The 19,554-nt window shown below is 44.5% G+C and overlaps 1 protein-coding gene and 1 pseudogene across 6 annotated transcripts in view; one reads left to right on the forward strand and one right to left on the reverse strand.

The window, feature by feature from the left end:
* Positions 1 to 19,554, forward strand: part of Gm272 (predicted gene 272) — a 121,323-nt gene that overhangs the window by 24,648 nt on the left and 77,121 nt on the right. The gene's annotated exons all lie outside the window — the stretch shown is intronic.
* Positions 13,642 to 14,854, reverse strand: Gm7251 (predicted pseudogene 7251; annotated as a pseudogene).

Here is a 19,554-nt window from a genome sequence, read left to right on the forward strand (position 1 = left end):
ATTTTTCAGGTAGCAAATTTTATTAGAATTAATTAATGATTTTTTTATACCTAATTGTGTCACTATAGTGAGCAGTGCCACAAACAGCATGAAAGTCAGGGTATCTCCTTGGCAGGATGTAGACAGTGTCCTATCAGTCCATGCTTTTGATTGGTAGAGCTGGGTCTAGGGTAGTTTTTTTTTTTTTTTTTTTTTAGGAACTTCTACTAATGTCCACCCTGCGACTCCAGTTAGCATCCTCATTAGCAGTTGCTGAGGGTTCTTTCCCCACATCTCTGACAGAGTGTTTTGGTTCTCAATTGTTGTCTTGATCCCAGCCATTGTGGCTTAGGTGAGATGGAATCTTAAAGTGGTCTCAAGTGGAATTTCTCTGAAGAACAAGGATGTTGAACACTTTGTAACATATTCATTGACCTCTGTGTTTCCATTAGAAAACTGTTCAGTTCATTAGTCTATGTATTAATTGGATGGTTTGGGTTGTTTAATATTTACAGTTCTTTGTATATTTTATATTATGAGTACATGATGGAGGCTGTGTCCTTTAGTAATAGTCTCTTCTTTGCATTTTATTTTATTTTAATTTTGACACATGGTTCTCTGTGTTGCCCTGGTTGTCCTGGAACTGACTCTGTAAACTAGAGTGGCATTAAACGCAGAGATTCTCCTGCCTCTGCTTCCTGAGTGCTGGGATTAAAAGTGTGTGCTGCCCCGGCCCCACATGAAAGCATCTTTTGCTGCACAGAAGCTTTTGAATTTCATGTAATCTCATGTGTCGATCTCTGGTCTTTTTCCTGTACTGTTGGTGTTTAGACAGTTCTCACCTATGCCTGTACTGTTGGCATTCAGTTCTCCCCTATGCCTGTACTGTTGGCATTCAGTTCTCCCCTATGCCTGTACTGTTGGTGTTTAGACAGTTCTCACCTATGCCTGTGTATGAGGTGCTTCCCTTTTTCTTCCTCTAGCAGCTTCAGTGTTCCAGCTCAGGTCTTTTGTCTGAGTAACTAACTCCTGGGCCCAGAGTGATTTTGTGTGCATTGGTGACTGCTAAGCTAGGCTTTTGGTTCTACCTTAATGAAGCCACAGCCTTGGTATGTGAGAATTGAGTACTGTGGGCCTGTGAGGGTAGACCACATGATAGACATCTGGAATATCAAGGGCTTTAGTAGTAGGTGGTTGTCTCTCAAAATGATTGCGTCTAGGAGATTTGTGAGGATGCTTCGGAGGAAGTTAGGTATCTTGTGGCATGGCTACATCCCTGATCCTCAGAAGGAAGTATTAATGTCCCTTCCTGATTTCTTTTTACCTGGGAGAATAGAACCGGGTAAAAAAGGTATCCATATACACTGCCCTGTCATGCACCGCCCATGTTCAAATTTCTTATACTGCCAGATGGAGCAGTTATAGTCAGTAGAAGCTGCTGTGTACCAGAATCTTCATATCCCAACATAGCCTACTAATGTCCACCTGACAAGAGAGGCCCTTGAATTTCAGAGATGATCAGTAACTTGCTCTTTGGCACTGAGCTTATATGGTTGGCACATGTTGAAACACCCAGTTTCCGACATCAACAACAGACAGACTGGATCACAGCCCTCTGATGGGCTGGATTATTGGAAAGATTTTGGTTAAATTTGGTTTTGTAGTGGTATATTTTGGTTCCTCCATCTCTGCTTATTGATAGTTTTGTTGGGTATAGTATTCTGGGCTGATCTCTGTGGTCTCTTAGGGTCTGCAAGACATCTGTCTAGAGCTTTCTATATTTTAGGGTTCCTGTCCAGAAGTCAGGTATAATTCTGATAGGTCTACCTTCATATGTTACTTAGTCTTTTTCCTTTACAGCTTTTGATGTCTTTTTTTTTTGTTGTTCCATACATTTACTGATTTGATTATTATGTGGCAGAGGATTTTCTTTTCTTGTCCAACTTGCTTATTGTTCTATAGGTGTCTTGTACATTTATAGGCATATTTATCTTTAGATTAGGGAAGTTTTTTTCCTATGATTTTGTTGAAGATATTTTCTGGGCCTTTGAGCTGGGAATCTTCTCCTTCCATTTTTATTACTCTTAGACTTGGTTTTCTCAGCGGGTCCTACATGTTCTGGATGTTTTCTGTCATGAAGTTTTTAGCTGTTGTATTGACTTCTGATATTGTATTGTCTATGCTTGAGCTTTTCTCTTCTATCTCTTCTACTCCCTTGGTGACACTCACACTTTTAATTTATGTCCTCTTTCCTAGGTTTACCATCTCTAGGATTGCCTCAGTTTGTATTTTCTTCATTGCTTCTATTTTCATTTTCAGGTGTTGCACAGTTTTATTCATATTCTTCACTGGTTTGATTGTATTTTCCTGTATTTCTTTATATATATTCTTTTAATGCTTCTACTTCTTTGAATGTACTTTCCTGTATTTCTTTAAGGGATTTATTCACGTCCTCTTTAGAGGCCTCTATCATCTTTAAGTATAACTTTAATTTTTTTCAATTCTTATATTATGATGGTTCTTAAATGCTTTAATGTCCCTTTGTAGCCCACCACCTACCAGAGGTAGTGGAAAAGAAAGGACATGGGGGAAATGGACCTGTTTAGAAAAGTTCTTTAGAGCAACTCCTGTCTGTATTGTATGGAAATCAGCACTTCAGTTTACAGGTTAGGAGGCAGAGGCAGCTTGATTCACTTCCAAACTCTTCGTGGATACAACATCAGTCTAGTTTAATAGAGTCGGGTTAGCAACAGCAGAGACAGGACCTATCAGAGACAGCCAGGCCTCAGCCTGGGCTTGATTCAGTAGGAGGGACCACCAGGAACACCAGGAGAAGTTCTTGGCTGTACCTCTCTCAGGGAAGTGAAGATCAGTGAAGACTCGATACCCCTAAGAGTTTGCACAGCTAGCTGTGCCAGTAAGCGGAGCTCTCTCCGTGACTCCGTAGAGTCCAGTTTATACCCTTCAGATATCATGTATCCTCCATGTCCCTTGCCTCAGCATAGGTCTTGCCTCAGCACGTGTATCCAATCAGCTCGATCTTGGAAGAAGCAAGAAACTGCATCAAACCAGCAAAAGTTTTTTGGTGTGTTCTTCTGTATGGAGTCCCCACAAATGCAGCTCAGCTGTGCAGTGTAAGGTGGACCAATACATCCATGTCATTAGCAAAGAATCCTTCATCACGTGTCCTTTCACATGCTTGCTTTAGGAGAACATCCTCTCTCCTGTGTCTGCTTCAGTACAACCTTCCTCATGAGTCTGCTTTAGGCTTTCACCCTTGTGTCCTCTTTAATGAAATTTTCCTTCATGAGGTTACCCTGGCAAAACTCCATCCGACCGATTTTCCAAAGAACCCTTAAGTTTCCACTCGATGTAAGAATCTTCCTGTGCTTCAGCTTCATCAGAATATCCAGGGTTGGTTGTAGCAAATGGATTACCTCTTGTGGCGCTATATTGCCCAGGTCCCCGTTGATTGAGTTCTTATGCTGCCCCTTAGGCATCTGGTGTTGACTGGATGATCCTGCTGTCAGCAGGACTTCTTGGAAATGTGAGGTGAGCCATGGGCCAGACAGTGGAGATCAGGGTTCCTGCCTCTTCTAGCTGTGACTGAAGCAGAACCCACTTGAAAGGGATTGGTGGGCCATCCAGCTGTTTCAAGCTGGTAGTTTTTGGGTTCTCCACAGGCACCTACAGGTTAGTTGGAGGCTCCTGGGGTCCTGAAAGAGTCCTTAAGACCAAAGATTGAGCCTAGAGGTAGACAGTGGAACTCAGGGGACCACTCAAAACTCATCTCTGCATGCTGTGTCCCTGGCATATCTATTGGGATGACAGGCTAATCCAACTGGGATGGGATTGGTGGGATAGGGTTCCAAGCTGGTTAGTTTTGTGGCCCCTGATGGGTTCCACAGGGCAGCAGGACACTCTTGGGGTCCTGCAAGGCTCTTTTGGACCAACGAATGAACCCAGAGATAGGCAGTGAGGCTCTTCACACATGCAACCACATGCAACTTACCTCTGCATGTTGTGTCTTAGGCAGGCCAGCTGGGAAGAGGGCCTTATCACCTTTAAGGAAAATACATTACAGCTGTTTCCTGGAAGTCACATGTTTCAATAACTGGGTTTTTCCAAAGGATCTCTATGACATTATGAAACAAATTAGCAAAATCAATTTTCTCTCAATCAAAATGCATCATGGTTGGGCTGGAGGGATGGCTCATTGGTTAACAGTACTGGCTGCTCTTCCAGAGGACATAGATTTGATTTGCAACACCAGAATGGCAGCTCACAGTAGTCTGTAACTCTGGATCCAGAAGATCTGACAACCTCTTCTGACTTTTGAGGGCACCATGCATACAAGTAAAACACAGACATATATGCAAGCAAAACACCCACATACAGAATCAATATATCTGTCTGTCTATCTATCTATCTATCTATCTATCTATCTATCTATCTATCTCATAGTATGGTGTTTTGAATGATGAGATGTCCTCCATAGCCCAGGCATTGAACATTTGATTCCCACTTGGTGGCATTCATTGGGTAAATTTAGAAATTGTGGCTTTGCTGGAGGAACTGTGTCAGGGGCAGGCTCTGATAGCTTAAATACTTTCATCCTATCTCGTTGGACTTCTTTTTGACATTTATGTTTCTAAATGTGAGCCCACAATTTCTGTTCTAGCCACTGCTTACTTCCATGTGTCACCATTACATCAGGTTCTTTAACTTCTGGAACTATTAGCCAGACAAACCCTTCTTCCTTGTATAAGTTGCTTTGGTCATGGTGTTTTATCACAACAATAGAAAAGTAAGACAGAAATTGGTACCAGAGAGTAAGCTACTGCTGTGATAGACCTGATCATAGGACCTCCCCCCCCCCGAAAATGTTGAAAACTTTAGGACCTGGATTAGAAAAGTCGTTGGAACACAGTTGGAGCACTTAGTGGTCTGTCCTGGTCTTGGAAGACAGCTGAGATCTGCATGGACGCTGGAGGCAAAGCTCAAGTGGCTTTAGCAATAGGCTCTAAGCAGCATGCTGTGGAGGGTGACCGATAGCATTGGCAACGACCTGTATTGTTGGGGGTGGGGATGATTATGGGATTGCATTGACCAACAACTCAAAAAGATGCAATGCATGCCAGGCACTGGGAATTCTATTTGGTAGCATATGATATATAGTTGAAGCACTCTCTCCCCCATTATATAATGACACATGTGCACACACACACACATATATAGATACATATATATACATACATACACACATACACACACACATATATATACACACATATATATATACATACATACACACACATAAATAAAATTTAGGATGCTTCTACATTAGTAGTTTTCTTTATGACTTTTCAAAAGTTCTTAGTATTAGTTATCCCTCCCCAGCCCTCCTTTATCCTGTCTTCCCATTTCCCTCTTCATGTAATCATTCTATTTTACTTTCTCCTTTATCTATCCCTTTATAACACTATATTCTACTGTTTTTTCCCTTCCTTGGAAGATCTATTCCTCCAACTACCACACCCACAAGTCTCTTAGTAGCTATCTATCCTCTGAATATTCTAAATGAAATGGACAATGAAAACATCTCTATATAAGAGAAAACATGCAATGTCTGTCTTTCTGGGACTGGATTCTTCCACTTAGCATTTTTTTCTAGCTCTAGCCATTTATCTGAAATTTTCAAATTTTCATTTTTCCTAACAGCAACTAATATTCCATTGTGTTAATATACTACATTTTCATTATACATTTAATAATTGATGGTCTTCTAGGGTGTTTTCAACCTTTGGTTGCTTTGAATAGAGCAGTGGTGAAAATGAATATGCAAGTGTCTATGGTGTATAGTCATAAGTAGATTTGTAGTGTTCTGTATAGTAAAGCTTTTATATCTGACTCTAAGTAAAATGTTTCAACAAAGCCTTTTTTAATGTTTGGGTCAATTAGTAGTAGTGGCTGAGACATTGTTTTGAAACTGTTTGAATCTTGAAGAAGTGTTCTGTCTCAGAGAATCTGCACTTGGTGCCATGTGAGAGCTTGCAGTTGCACCAACCTTGGTGTCCTAAGATACCCCTGGCAAACCTGGAGTTCTTACTTTTGATAATGGCTAGCCATGGTCAGAAGGGACTGAGATTTGTATGGGTTATCTGCTCTCATGGGCAGGAAGGACAAGAAAACTTTTGTTACTGGGACCTTTCTTAGCCCCAATAGTCCTTGTATAATGTTTGAATATAGTAACTGGAATGAGCTAGCTGGGTGTCAGTCTTTTCCAAGAAGGCTGAAACCCTCTGCTCCTTTGGAAAATGAAGGCTTAGCATCTTGGTGAACTTCTCTCTCTACTGCCACACATATGAATGACATCAGCCAATATAAATTCCTTTAAATGAATGCCCAAGAAAGGTATAACTGGATTTTGTGATTATAGATCTATTTTCACCTTTAAAAAAATCACCTCCACATTGATTTCTATAGTGGCTATACCAGTTTACACTCACACCAGCAATGGATAAGTGTTTCCCATTTTCTGCACCCTCCCTGGCATCTGTTGCCATATTTTTATTGATCTTGATTGCTTTGACTAGGGTAAGATGAAATCTCAGAGTAGTTTTAATTTGCATTTTCTAATACCTTCGAATGCTATTGTAGTTACTGTTTTATTGCTGTGAAGAGACACCACGATCAAGACAACTCTTATAAATGAAAATGTTTCACTGGGGGCTTGCTTACAGTTTCAGAGGATTAGTCCAGTATCATCTTGGCAGGAAGCATGTCAGCAGACAGGCAGATATGGCATTGAGAGTTTGTATCCTTATCCACAGGCAAGCAGGCAGGCAGGCAGGTAGGCAGGCAGGCAGGCAGGCAGGCAGGCAGGCAGGCAGGCAAGGCAGGCAGGCAGTCAAGGCAGGCAAGGCAGGCAAGGCAGGCAAGGCAGGCAAGGCAGGCAAGGCAGGCAAGGCAGGCAAGGCAGGCAAGGCAGGCAAGGCAGGCAAGGCAAGACAAGGCAGGCAAGGCAAGGCAAGGCAGGCAAGGCAAGGCAGGCAAGGCAAGGCAGGCAAGGCAAGGCAAGGCAGGCAGGGCAAGGCAAGGCAAGGCAGGCAAAGCAAGGCAAGGCAGGGAAGGCAAGGCAAGGCAGGCAAGGCAAGGCAAGGCAAGGCAGGCAAGGCAAGGGAGGGAGGCAGGCAGGCAGACAGGCAGGCAGGCAGGCAGGCAGGCAGGCAGGCAGGCAAATAGAGTAAGAAAAGAAGACTGAGTCTGGTGTGGCTTTTGAAACCTTAAAGCAACCACCTCTGAGACATCTCAAAGGAGATGACTCAGTGACACACCTCCTCTAAGAAGACCACACCTCCTCCAAGAAGGTAGCACTTCCTAATCCTTCTCAAACAGTTCCATTAACTTGGGCTAAGCATGCAACTATATGAGCATCTGAGATCCATTCTCATTCAAACTACCATATTCTATTCCCTGGCACCTGTAGGCCTGTAGGTGGGTCATAATGAATTTAGCCCAACTTCAAAAATCCCCATGGTCTTTTGCAAACTCAACACTGCTTAAAGGTCTTCAGATCTCCCACTCCTTCCAGCTTGCTTAACTGTAAAACATTTTTTTCTCTCTTGGGCTTGTCCCATGCATTGCCAGCAGCTTCCCTACTCCCAAGGATCCCATGGCTCTGGTATCTCCAATATCTTGGGATTTTCAAGGAAATCCAGATTCACCTTCACAGCTTCACGGGGAGCTCTCTCCCATCCATCCTTGACTCATTCACACTGTGCATTAACACATTTCCTTTTGGCCTCTTGGGAAAAATAGAAGAAAGGGCTGTCTACTCTTACCAGGGATCCCCTTAGTCAGTATTCCTCAGACAGGCTCCTACCCAAGGCTGAGCTCTGCAGCTGCCTCTGGGCTGTCAGGTGATACCTGCTTTCTCAGAGCTGAGAAGTCTCAAGCCCTGATCTGATTACCTTGGTCTCATCACCTGCATCACTCCAGCTCAACACAAACAAGAGCAGGTTCCTGAGTGGAGGACAGATGCCCTTTCTTAGAGTTTTCCCTGAGCATCCACCAAGTCAGAAATCCAGTCTGTCCATGGAACCTTAGGATGCCTGATGGCCTCTCTCCCTCCTTGTACAGGTCTGAGAGCTTTTGGCAGAGCGTGCAGGCCACTCTGACCTCAGCCAGCCCCTGAGACTGAGGTGCAGGTGCTTTCTGTGGAGATTTCGGCTTGTCTGTCTGTAGTTTGGCTTTAGCTACTTTGTATGCCCTTTCTTCCACCCTTTCCCACCCCTCTTTCACCCACCCATTTTATCCCCTATCATTAGATAGGAGAGAAAAAAAAGGATAGAGGGGAAAGAGGGAGACGTTATTTTTAGACTATTTCCTGCTTGATTAGGGGTGTTGAGTTCCTTTGGGGCAAGTTTGATCTTCACTGTCAGGATACCCAGTTTCTTTTTTCTTCTTTGCACACGACTACTTAACAAACCACAAACCACAAACACTGTGGGGAGCGGGTGTGGCGGCAGTCCCAAAGGCGCCAGGGACTGCAGCTAAGTCATATGACTTGCACCTGACTTCCTCATATAAGACACAAACATCTTGAGTGCTGCGCAGGTGTACCAGGATACAGGTGAATCCAATTTGATGGAGATATGCCCCTGCTGCCCTGATTAGCTGAAGCTGCATGCCTGGTGAGGTGGCGTGGCCTGCTGTGCGTGGATGGGAACTGAGAGTATAAAAGAGTGAGAGGCCCAGGGTTCGGGGGAGATATAAAAACAAGGGAGATATAAACAAGAAGAAACAGGACTGAATAAACGTGTGCAGAAGGATCCTGTTGCAGCATCGTTCTTGCTGGCGAGTTGGGGGCGCGCTCGAGAGTTGGTGCCGAAACCCGGGAAAAGAAACATCTTCAGGCACAAGCGAAGACCCCCTGCTACAGGGAGGATTCAGAACTGCATCACGGGGAAAGGTGGTAATAAAGTGTTCCCGTAAAACAGACTGTTGAGAAGGATCCGGCGTGGATTCAGAACTCTTCAGCTGGGGAACGGTACTGATGAAGAGAAAGAAGAAAGATGAAGACTGAATAAACTGCTGTTAGAAGGACTGGTGGTCGCATCGTTCTTGCTGGTCGAGAGCGGGCGTGACAATTGGTGGCCCGTACGGGGAACCGACTCCCCCACCGAGTTCAGAACTTTCAGCAGTCAGTGGTTGCCGGCAGGCAGGGTAAGTTCACGGTGAGTGAAATTTGCGACCCCAGGAGTTTGGGAAGGACCTCGGATAAAATAGAGGTGAGCATAAAGTTGCCAGGAAGTAGGCACAAAGTAACCCAGGAGTTTGGGAAGGACCTCGGATAAAATAGAGGCGAATATAAAGTTGCCAGGAAGCAGGCTTTGGGACAAGTTAAGGTTCCTGGTTTTGGGACAAGTTAAAGTTCCCGGTTTGGGGACAAGTTAAGGAACTATGATAACCTCAGTGTAGTGATCAATAGATCCTCGCTGTGTAGTTATGTTTTTTTCTCCCATTGACCCTTTGTGGGTAGGTCTGATAGTTTTGGTCTTGTTTGTTCTGATATATGGACTCTGTTACTGTTTGAAACTGTGTGTAGAGGCAGTCAAGACAGGTCAGAAAATCCTTATAGAGCAACAAGAAAGTATGTCGGAAGAGAAGGGCTTAAAAAGAAAAAGGAAAAAGAAAGGAGACACAGTGTTATCAGGTGGACAGAAAGGACAAAATATAAGAGCCGAGGTGGAGGAGGAAGGCGAATTAGCTTCTGCGTCCTCTCCCTATGCCTCCTCAGCAGCCACCTGTAGGTGGACCTTCTGTCTGGAGATTTGGAGAGGATCGACCAGATCAGGTGTTGACATGGGCGAGAGGGTCTGTTTGTGTGTTTCCACAGGACCAGACGGAACCTCTTTGGGTGCCGGAGAGATTGGTGAGATGCTGCAAGAATGAGGCTCCTGATCCAGTTGCCCCTGTGGATGTGGTGGATGATCCCACAAGCACAAAGGATGGAGCCGAGATGAGAGATCCTTTCGGTGTTCCAGAAGCGCCAATACCAGCTCGACATGACATTCAAATTTTTCCACGCTTTTTGATCCCTGAATTCCCCTTAAAGATATAGCCCCTCTGGCCATCTATCCCTTGCTTTAGGGAAGATGAGCGGGGGTGAGAGCCCTGGGATGTATGCTTGTTATAGTGTGTGTGTGTGTGTTTTGTGTTTGGCACATGTGTTAGGTGCAGAGTGTGCGGCCCGCACTTTCGCCATGGTAGCGTAGGCTTTTGCTGCAGTGGAGGCGGGACAATCTCCTCAGATTCGGTTTGCCGCTCTAAAAGAAATAATGCTGCGTTATGCCGTGGGGTGCGAGGCTAAGCACTGCACAGAGGATAGCGTTCTGTTGGCATCCTGTGGAAGGCACGTCTGATTGCATGAAGGTTCAGTGTCCTAGTTCCCTTCCCCCAGGAAAAACGACACGGGAGCTGGCCAAGACCTCTCTGGGTGATGAGCCTAAGGGATGGTTTTGTGTAGGGCCCCTATGCTTGCACACTGGGGATCAGACCTCTACCTTCACCCATGAGGCTTGCTTGCAGCAATTAAGATCTGGCCATAGGTTAATTAACATCCTGGCCTTTTGATGCACCTGCCGCAAGCAAAACACAATCTCCCCAGGAGTGGCTTGGCATAATTGAGAGGTAGTCAGTGATAAGACTCCCTGGGCATGTCACCAACCTAAGACAGGGATCAAACCAATGCTGTTTGTCTCCCAAAGACGGGTAAGGGGCATGGTTGCGAGGGGCTATCTACAGACATTCTCTCTGCCAAAAAAGAAAAAAGGGGGAATTGTGGGGAGCGGGTGTGGCGGCAGTCCCAAAGGCGCCAGGGACTGCAGCTAAGTCATATGACTTGCACCTGACTTCCTCATATAAGACACAAACATCTTGAGTGCTGCGCAGGTGTACCAGGATACAGGTGAATCCAATTTGATGGAGATATGCCCCTGCTGCCCTGATTAGCTGAAGCTGCATGCCTGGTGAGGTGGCGTGGCCTGCTGTGCGTGGATGGGAACTGAGAGTATAAAAGAGTGAGAGGCCCAGGGTTCGGGGGAGATATAAAAACAAGGGAGATATAAACAAGAAGAAACAGGACTGAATAAACGTGTGCAGAAGGATCCTGTTGCAGCATCGTTCTTCCTGGCCTGTTGAGCGCGCGCAACAAAACACCAGCAACTGATAGCAAACAACCGACAACCAATAACCCACCATGCCTTTTAAGCCACTAACACTTATGTACACTCTGAAAAGTTTCCAGAATTCCAAATGTCACAGAAATGCAGAAATTATCTGCTGCTTGGAGAACCACACCCTGCTAGAGCACGAGGCAAATTCATAGTCAGCTGCTCTCTCTCTAGGAACTTTGAGAGTGAGAGTTGTGAACAACAGTCTGCATTTCCATTGTTTGTCAACCAAGGCTCTCAGTTGATGGTGACACTGGGTACTCCTTCAGGAATGGGATTAGTAGGAAAAAGAGCCTCACTCTGCACACAGTTGCAGAGCTCATGTTCGTTGCTATGTTCATGGAGCTGGGGCTCATCCCCGTGTCACTAATGCTTTCCACGGGAAGGAGAGATTTCTCCATCCTCTGAGTCCCAGTGCATCTCTTGGACCGCTGAGCATGTGACTTGTCAGGAGGCCTCAGGTCACATCACACGGCTGTGGCCTCCACATTACAAAGAGCTTCTGGCAGGGGAGAGGGTGCCACACCCCCTATCCAGCCTCCAGCTCAGCAGCCCCACAGGCCTCCCGAATTTCCCTGCTCCCTCCTTCCAAATCCTCCTGCGGAAGCAGTCAAATATAGCTCTCTGTCCTTTTTTTGTTTCTCCTCTTTGAACCCTAGAATTCCTCTGCTTCCTAAAAGATACCTACTTGAGTTCCTCAGGTTCTTAGTTTTTGACAAAGTGAGCTTCTCTGTGGAACTTGTGTTGTTTCTTGGGGATTCTTGCTCTCAGGATGTCGTCTGTCTGCACATCCTGAGATCACAGCTTGTCTAAGGTGAGACATGAAACTTCCATTTGTCTCGTATTCATTTAGCTTTGCCAATTTGCAATAAAACCTAAAAGAATATAATTTTAATTACGTAACTTCAGTTATTAGAATGTTAAGGAAACATGAGGGACTGGAGAGATGGCTCAGTGGTTAAGAACACTGGCTACTCTTCCACAGGTTCTGAGTTCAATTCCCAGCAACCACATGGTGGCTTACAACCATCTGTAATGGGATCTGATGCCCTCTTCTGGTGTGTCTGAAGACAGCGACAGTGCACTCATATACATAAATAAATAAATCTTTAAAAAAAGCTGAGCAGTGGTGGCACATGCCTTTAATCCCAGCACTTGGGAGGCAGAGCCAGATGGATTTCTGAGTTCAAGGCTAGCCTGATCGACAGAGTGAGTTCCAGGACAGCCAGGGCTACACAAAGAAACCCTGTCTCGAAAAAGCAAAAAAAGAAAAAAAAAGAATATTAATGAAACATACATCATAAGAATGTATCTGGCTAATTATTATCAAATAAACTTTTAGTATTTTTAGTGATTCATATTTGTTTCCTTTCTTTAAGCTTATTTTATTTTAATTAGCATAAAATAATGTGAATCATTAAGGTCTTTTTTATACCTAGTTGTCTTGGTATTGTGAGCAGTGCAGAGTCAGCTTGGATGTGCAGGTAGGTATTCCTTGGTAGAATGTAGACAGTGTCCTTTGAGTCCATCGTGATTATTGGTAGAGCTGGGCGTATGAGATTTCTGATTTTAGGAACCTCTATCCTGATTTCCACCCCACAGCTCCAGTTTACACACCCAATAGCAGTTGCTGACAGGTTCTTTCCAAACACCCTTGCCAGAGTGTCTCATTTGTTGTCTCATCTTAGCCACTGAGGTCTAGGTGAGAGGGAACATCAAAGTGGCCTTAGTTTGAATTTCCCAAAGGCTAAGCATGTTGAAGACTTTGTAAAATATTTATTGGCCTCTATGTGATTCCTTTTGAAAACTATTTGGTTCATTAGCCAATTTATTGATCTCTTTTTTGTTGTTTGTTTTGTTTTTAGTAGTCACAATTCTTTGTACATTCTAGATGTTAACACCCCACAGGAATGTGACCATTAATGATCTTATCCCATGCTCTAGGTTGGCTGTTCCCTTGAATGATAGCATCTTTGGCTACGTAGAGCTTTTAAATTTCTTGTACTCCCATTTGTCAATGCGTGGGGCCCTTCCCCGTGCTCTTGGTGCTCCAGTCAGACAGTTCTGCCTATGCCTGTGTATGAAGGATTTTCCTTCTTCCCCTTCCAGCAGCCTCTGCATACAGGGCTTAAGTTCAGGTGTGTTATCTACTGTGAACTGACGTTTCACAGGGTGAGAAAGACAGATCTGTCTAAATGCTTCTTGTGGATGCCTTGTTTAGCTAGTGTGTAGCAGAATTCTCCATGTCCAATTAATTTAAATATTAATTCAAGAAGCCTGTGATTGGACAGGGAAAAAGGAGGCAGAGCTAAGAGACTTAGGAAGAGACAAGACAAACACAGGGGGAGGGAGAAAGGAAGATGGAGGGAGAAGAAGAAGATTCAGACTCCACGTGGTTTTGTGTGTGTGTGTGTGTGGGGGGGGGGTGGGTGCAGCGAACTTTATTGATGGTATTCAAGAGAGTAGGGAGGGCTCCCTAGGCCCCTCCTGTTATGGGGGCCTGGGGTGGATATTGTGAGGGAGATGCTCAGTGTTGGGGGCCAAGTTGGGATAGGGACTCCTCAGCAACCGAGGGCCTCTCTCTTGCTCTCAGTGTCCTTGCTGAGGTGGGTGGTCCAGGGTTTCTTACTCCTCAGAGGCCATGTAGGCCATGAGGTCCACCACCCTGTTGCTGTAGCTGTATTCATTGTCATACCAGGAAATGAGCTTGACAAAGTTGTCATTGAGAGCAATGCCAGCCCCGGCATCGAAGGTGGAAGTGTGGGAGTTGATGTTGAAGTCGCAGGAGACAACCTGGTCCTCAGTGTAGCCCAAGATGCCCTTCAGTGGGCCCTCAGATGCCTGCTTCACCACCTTCTTAATGTCATCATACTTGGCAGGTTTCTCCAGGCGGTACGTCAGATCCACGACGGACACATTGGGGGTAGGAACACGGAAGGCCATGCCAGTGAGCTTTCCGTTCAGCTCTAGGATGACCTTGCCCACAGCCTTGGCAGCACCAGTGGATGCAGGGATGATGTTCTGGGCAGCCCCATGGCCATCACGCCACAGCTTTCCAGAGGGGCCATCCACAGTCTTCTGAGTGGCAGTGATGGCATGGACCGTGGTCATGAGCCCTTCCACAATGCCACAGTTGTCATGGATGACCTTGGCCAGGGGGGCTAAGCAGTTGGTGGTACAGGATGCATTGCTAGCAATCTTGAGTGAGTTGTCATATTTCTTCTGGTTCACACCCATCACAAACATGGGGGTATCGGCAGAAGGGGCGGAGATGATGACCCTTTTGGCTCCACCCTTCAAGTGGGCCCCGGCCTTCTCCATGGTGGTGAAGACACCAGTAGACTCCACGACATACTCAGCACTGGCCTCACCCCATTTGATGTTAGCAGGGTCTCGCTCCTGGAAGATGGTGATGGGCTTCCTGTTGATGACAAGCTTCCCATTCTCGGCCTTGACTGTGCCGTTGAATTTGCCATGGGTGGAGTCAGACTGGAACATGTAGAGCATGTAGTTGAGGTCAATGAAGGGGTCGTTGATGGCAACAACCTCCACTTTACCATGTGGAGAGCAGAAGGCAGCCCTGGTGATCAGGCGCCCAATATGGCCAAATCCGTTCACATTTTGTCTACCGGATGAGGCTGGCACTGCACAAGAAGATGCGGCTGTCTCTGGAACAGGGAGGAGCAGAGAGCCTCCATGTGGTTTTAAATAGCCACATGTAGCTATAATATCATACAGGGATAGAATAATTGGGATAACTTGTCTAATCTAGGTGGGCAGTTTGTGTCATTATCAATTGGCCCTGAATTTATTGTGTGGGCATCTTGTGAATTGAGAATTTATTGATATGTAAATCTGAATGATTAATTATAAGCTTCTAGAGTTTTCATTTCACAGGGTTACTGGGAATTGTGACAGTTAACCCTGAGATGGGCAGTCCTTGGATGGGGCTGGTGTGGCAGCGACCTGCCAAGGGAACTTAGTGAGTTAGGTGGAGACATTTCAGGAGCTCTGGGCCAGAGAATCTGCTGAGATGAGAACACCTCTCTGGTGTCATGTGGCCTGCCGGTGCCCGGCGTAGCACGGGTTAGTGCTAGATTTTTTTTCTTTTTAAAAATATTTCCTACAATATCAGTGTTATTTACTGCATTTACTGCAAGGCTCTTTTCCCACTGTGCATCTATACTCTACTGCGTACCTGGTTGAAAGACAATGCATGTGCTGACGTTTGCACAAAATAATTTTGTTCCTTTTCATGACACCCACAGGACCTGTTTCTGAGGAACATGGGGCTTTTTGTCAGCGTCTCCTTGACTGGGCTGCTCTTTCTCTTATTAGTGCTTGGCCATATCCCACAGAGACTTTGCCCTGACAGCCTTCAGTGGGAAGCCTTGTGGTGGTGATGGCAGTAGGGAGGGACTTTCCAGTTCCTGCATTGGGACAAGTAACAGCAACAGTTCTTGAAGTTCAGTAAGAAATGAGGAGGTGCCAGGCAGCACCAGTCAGTTAGGACAAGCTCTGGGGTATGATCAGCCTTTTCTTCTCCAGGGATCAAAGACCAGTGCTCCCAGGGGCTTTCCAAAGGACTGCTATTACAACAGTCGGGTTCTGATGGTTGAAAGTACCCCTGACAAACCTTTTTGCATTTCTCAGTAGGTTACCTATACCTGCCTGTCCTCTTTGGCAGCACAGTTGTTAAGATAACAGATCATTAGAATTTTATCTTTAGACTTGGTAGAATGACAATCTGATGCCTGATGCATCATATGTAGCAAACATCTGGGCTTAGATCTATAAGAGGTGTCAAAAGACACACCCACATAAATGACTTAAAAATTACATGGCCACTATTAAAGTCATAGGAGAAGCCTCATGCCTTATAACAGGGAAGCCTGAGACACAGAACCACACAGGGAAGATGACCTATGGCAACTGGGCCTCTGCTGCCACCAGCCAAGAAAACACAGAACCTGGAGGTTGGCTGGAGCAAATCCCCTCCCCCAGGCCACTAGAGGGAGCCTTGCCCTGCCACACCCCAGGACCTCAGTGCTGGGAGACAGCAAATCCTGTTCTAAGCCATCTGAGTTGTTCTTTGTTATGACAACACAGGAACTGGTTCAGGCAAATGTGCACTGCTCTTCCCCATTCCTTGACCGTAGATGCCACTGCAGCATTGGCTAGGAGCTGAACTCTTCCTAGGCCAGGCTGGATTGTAGTTTCCAGCTCTAATTTACCTGGGAGCTTTGCTCTCCACAACTCAACTCCTGAGACTAGTGGGGAGGAAATGGGAGGAAGAGGAGGAAGTGGAATTTTTTTAAGAGATGATGTGATGGCTGTTTTGGTTGTCAACTTGAGTACGTCTGGAATGAACTAAAATCCAAAAATGTCTGAGCACACTTGTGTGGGATTTTTGCTTAATTTCATTATTTGAAGTGGGAAGATCCATTTCTAGTCTTGATCTTTGATGTTAGTAGACAGCTTTAATCTAGATCTTTTAAAGTGGGAAGATATACCTTTAATCTGGGCCACACCTTCTGCTGGAAGCCTACATAAAGGACATGAGGGAAAAAAGCTTTTGCTCTTTGCCTGCTTGCTGTTGCCCTCACTAGCAAGTTTGTTCCTTCACTGGCATCAGACCTACTTCTTTAGGTTTCTAGTACATACTGAAGACCAGCTTAGACTTCCAGCCTCTTGGACTGTACAACTACTGGATTCCCCGACCTTCTGTTCATAGGTAGCCGTTCCATTCTTGGGTTAGCTGGACTACAGCCTGCAAATCATTCTAATAAATCATACACACACACACACACACACACACACACACACACACACACATCGCACTATATATGGAACTTATTAGATATATCTATATAGATCTATCTATCAATAATATATATGGGATCTCTCTGTGTATATTCTTTCTGGAGGTCACAAAGTCTTGAGCTGCACAGGTCCATCATTAACCCACATAGACTGCTATATATCAACTTCAGATAAACTTCTCTTCCAGATCTCTTTCTCCCTCTACTTCCCGAGATTGTTTTCTTTCCCCTTCTGAGTAGGACTGCAGCATCCACACTTTGGTGTAGTCTTCTTTTTTCTTGGGATTCATATGGTCTGTGAGTTGTATCGTGGGTATTCCAAGATTCTTTTTGGCTAATATCCTCTTATCAGTGAGTACATACTATGTGTGTTCTTTTGTGACTTGGTTACCTCACTCAGGATGATATTGTCAAGTTCCATCCATTTGCCTGCAAATTTCATGAAGTCATTGTTTTTAATAGCTGAGTAGTATTCCACTGTGTAGATGTACCACATTTTCTGTATCCATTCCTTTGTTGAGGGACATCTGGGTTATTTCCAGCTTCTGGCTATTATAAAAAATGGCTGCTATGAACATAGTGTAACATGTGTCCTTGTTATATGTTAGAGCATATTTTGGGTATATGCCCAGGAGTGGTATAGCTGGGTTCTCAGGAAGAACTGTTTCCAATTTTCTGAGGAACCTCCAGGCTTATTTCCAGAGTGATTTTACCAGCTTGCAATCCCACCAGCAATGGAAGAATATTCCTCTTTCTTCATATCCTCACCAGTATCTGCTGTCATCTGAATTTTTGATCTTAGCCATTCTGACTAGTGTAAGGTGGAATCTCAGGGTTGTTTCGATTTGCATTTCCCTGATGACTAAGGATGTTGAGCATTTCTTTAGGTGCTTCTCAGCCATTCCATATTCCTCAGTTGAGAATTCTTTGTTTAGCTCCGTATCCCATTTTTAATAGGATTATTTGTTTTTCTGGAGTCTAACTTCTTGAGTTCATTGTATATATTGGTTATTAGTCCTCTATCGGATCTAGGATTGGTAAAGATCTTTTCCCAATCTGTGAGTTGCTGTTTTGTCTTATTTCACAGTGTCCTTTGCCTTACAGAAGCTTTGCAATTTTATGAGGTCCCACTTGTCTATTGTTGATCTTAGAGCATAAGCCATTGTTGTTCTGTTCAGGAAAATTTCTCCCTATGCCAATGTGTCCAAGGTTCTTTCCCACTTTCTCTTCCAATAGATTCAGCATATCTGGTTTTATGTGGAGGTCCTTGATCCACTGGACTTGATCTTTGTACAAGGAGATAAGAATGGGTCAATTTGCATTCTTCTACACGCTGACCACCAGTCGAACCAGAACCATTTGTTGAAAATGCTGTCTTTTCCACTGGATGGTTTTGACTCCTTTTTCTAAGATCAGGTGACCAAAGGTGTGTGGGCTCATTTCTGGGTCTTCAGTTATATTCTACTGATCTACCTGCCTGTCTCTGTACCAATATCATTCTATTTTTATCACCATTGCTTTCTAGTATAGCTTGAGGTCAGGGATGGTGATTCCCCCAGAGGATCTTTTATTGTTGAGAGTGATTTTTGCTCTCCTGGGCTTTTTATTATTCCAGATAGATTTCAGGATTGCTCTTTCTATCTCTGTGAAGAACTGATTTGGAATTTTGATAGGGATTACATTGAATCTATAGATCGCTTTTGGTAAAATGGCCATTTTTACTATGTTTATCCTGCTGACCCATGAGCTTGGGGGATCTTTCCATTTTCTGAGGTCTTCTTCAGTTTCTTTCTTCAGAGACTTGAAGTTCTTGTCATACAGAACTTGCTTGGTTAGCATCTCACCAAGATATTTTATATTATCTGTGACTATCATAAAGGGTGTCATTTCCCTAATTTCTTTCTCAGCCCATTTATCCTTTGAGTAGAGGAAAGCTCTTGATTTGTTTGAGTTAATTTTGTATCCATCCACTTTGCTGAAACTGTTTATCAGCTGTAGGAGTTCTCTCATGGATTTTTCTGGGTCACTTATGTATACTATTAGGGTTGTGGTGGCACACACCAGTAGGATTTGCTAAAGGAGGCAGAGGCAGGAGGATCATGAGTTCAAGGCCAGCCTGGGATGTACCTCATTTTTTAATGGTTTATTTGTGTCTAATTTCTTGAGTTTTTCAATATATATTTTGGATATTAGCTCTCTATCAGATATTAGGTTGGTGAGGATCTTTTCTGATGGTATAGGCTGCTATTTTGTCCTATCAGTGGTGTGCCCTCTGCCTTGCAGAAACATTTCAGATTCACGAGGTCTCATTAATTTTTTGTGCTTTTTTAAAAAAAGATTTATTTATTTATTTTATGTATATGAGAACACACTGTAGCTGTACAGATAGTTGTGAGCCTTCATCTGGTTGTTGGGAATTGACTTTAGGACTTCTGCTCGTTCCAGTCAGTCCTGCTCAACCCTGCTTGCTCTGGTAAATCCTTCTTGCTCCGGCCCAAAGATTTATTGTGGAGAGC

The sequence above is a fragment of the Mus musculus genome, chromosome 13 (genome assembly GCF_000001635.26).
Source record: "Mus musculus strain C57BL/6J chromosome 13, GRCm38.p6 C57BL/6J".
In the NCBI taxonomy this organism is placed as follows: Eukaryota; Metazoa; Chordata; class Mammalia; order Rodentia; family Muridae; genus Mus; species Mus musculus.